The sequence below is a fragment of the Myotis brandtii genome, unplaced genomic scaffold (assembly GCF_000412655.1).
Source record: "Myotis brandtii unplaced genomic scaffold, ASM41265v1 Scaffold39702, whole genome shotgun sequence".
Taxonomy (NCBI): domain Eukaryota; kingdom Metazoa; phylum Chordata; class Mammalia; order Chiroptera; family Vespertilionidae; genus Myotis; species Myotis brandtii.
The window spans coordinates 1-1,789 of NW_005342819.1; the positions used below are offsets into that span (position 1 = coordinate 1).

A 1,789-nucleotide genomic window follows, 5' to 3' on the forward strand; every position below is an offset into this window, starting at 1 on the left:
CTGCAGTGGCATTCCACCAGTGCCCGCAGGTGGTGCCACTTGCAGATGAAGTCTTTTTGTCCTAAGGGAGAATGGTCTGGGCAGATTTTGCAGTGGTTGCTTTTTCTCCTTGCCAGCAGAACCATGGTGGGAACCTCTCTGGACTCTCCTTGATCCTCTCTTTGAGAGCCTGGTGGAGTTCCTAGAACAAAGGCCTGCACAAAGTGGGGGAACCTCCCTATAACTATGACCCCAGGAGCTTTCACCTTTCTCATGCTGGCCTACCCTTGGCCTCCAGCAATTCGCCAAAATTTCTAGTTTAATCGTCTTACTGGCTCATATGGTGTATGGTGGCTTCTGCCTCAGATAAGCAAATGCTTGGGTCCTATGTCTTCCTAAAGGTGCCTGTCTCTCCATATTTGTAATGGCTTCAATTCTCTGATTGGTTCATAAAAAGTTATTAATTTGCTGTTTGTCCAGCTTTTTCTTGCTGGAAGAATACAGCTTGTGCAAGGCAAGAAGGATGAGAAATACAGTACTGACCAATAAGTTATTTAATTTCTCTCACTATCCCAAGCTGAAATCTTTCTTTTTTAGGAAACATGAAATATAATTTCAGTCCCCAACAATAGACAAAAAGATGTCACATAGACTAGTTTCTATTAAGTAAGTCAATTGTTGGTAGCTGTCTCAATTGAGATAGATGCATTTACAGACTGGCTGTGTTTGAGCTTTCTTTGCCAAGAGCTTTAGCTCTAAAATGCCCTGGGCCTTTATCTCCTTTTGCTCTAGCATAGATGCTCCACACAGTGTGTTTCTCCACCCAGTTTATCTTTTGTGATCTTATTCCTTTTTTGAGGTGATTCTTACCTCCTTTATACTTTATAGAGCCATTCACAGTCAGCGACTTTCAAGGCCATAGCAGTGTTATTCTTCTGGACATCAAAAAGATAATTACATTTCTGAACCTGTGCCTGACGTCTCAAAGTCAGTCATATTCTGTATGTGCTTGATGGAAGCCTGCTTCACCTCTTTTAGTTGGGTACATTTTTGCTCAAGTTTATCAGCAAATTGTGCAAAAGTGGTACCATAATTTCTAATTACATAGATAATCAACCCGACTGTTGATATGGTAAAGAAGGTCTCTAGGGAACTCACATATATTTCTTTGGCTAGAAAATGCAAGGTAAGTCCTATGATATCAGTTTTAGGATAAAGGAACTGGAAGAATTTCTCAGGAAAAAGCTCATGACCTATTTGTCCTCCATATTGAGGAAAAAGTCCTCCAGGGTCAGGATCAAGACTTGGCTGTCCTCTCTGAAAGATCCTTGTTTCCTGCAATTCCCCTGGACCTAGATGTGCTTCATTCTTCAGAGAGGGAGCCACTGGTAATGGCAGGAAGTACCACCTGGGACAGGATGGTCAATGATAGTCCAATGGTGGCTTAGTGTCCTTTACTGTCAGGTGCAGCAGTAACCTGGCCATTCACAGGTCTCACACAAGGACCTTTTAAAAATAAAAATCTAAACCCCTCCTAACATCTCAGTGCTCATTTTTGTTAAAAGCTTACTTTCTAGTAACCCTTATCAGACAATGACTTTTATGGCTATATAAATATGCTTTTGATTGATAGACAGTTGATGAAGTTTGTGGTTAAAAAGATAAATTTATCAGAGAAGACCAGGTAAGATTTTAAGTCTTCCATAATTTCTTAACAAGCATATTTGTTTGTTTAACAAATATCTTTATAGGATATACTATGTACTAGGCATTGTTCTAGGTCAGTGGTCGGCAAACTGCGGCTCGCGAG

The 1,789-nt window shown here is 40.7% G+C and overlaps 1 pseudogene; it reads right to left on the bottom strand.

The window, feature by feature from the left end:
* Positions 1-854: 854 nt before the first annotated feature.
* On the bottom strand, positions 855-1,422 carry LOC106724874 (annotated as a pseudogene).
* Positions 1,423-1,789: the final 367 nt, after the last annotated feature.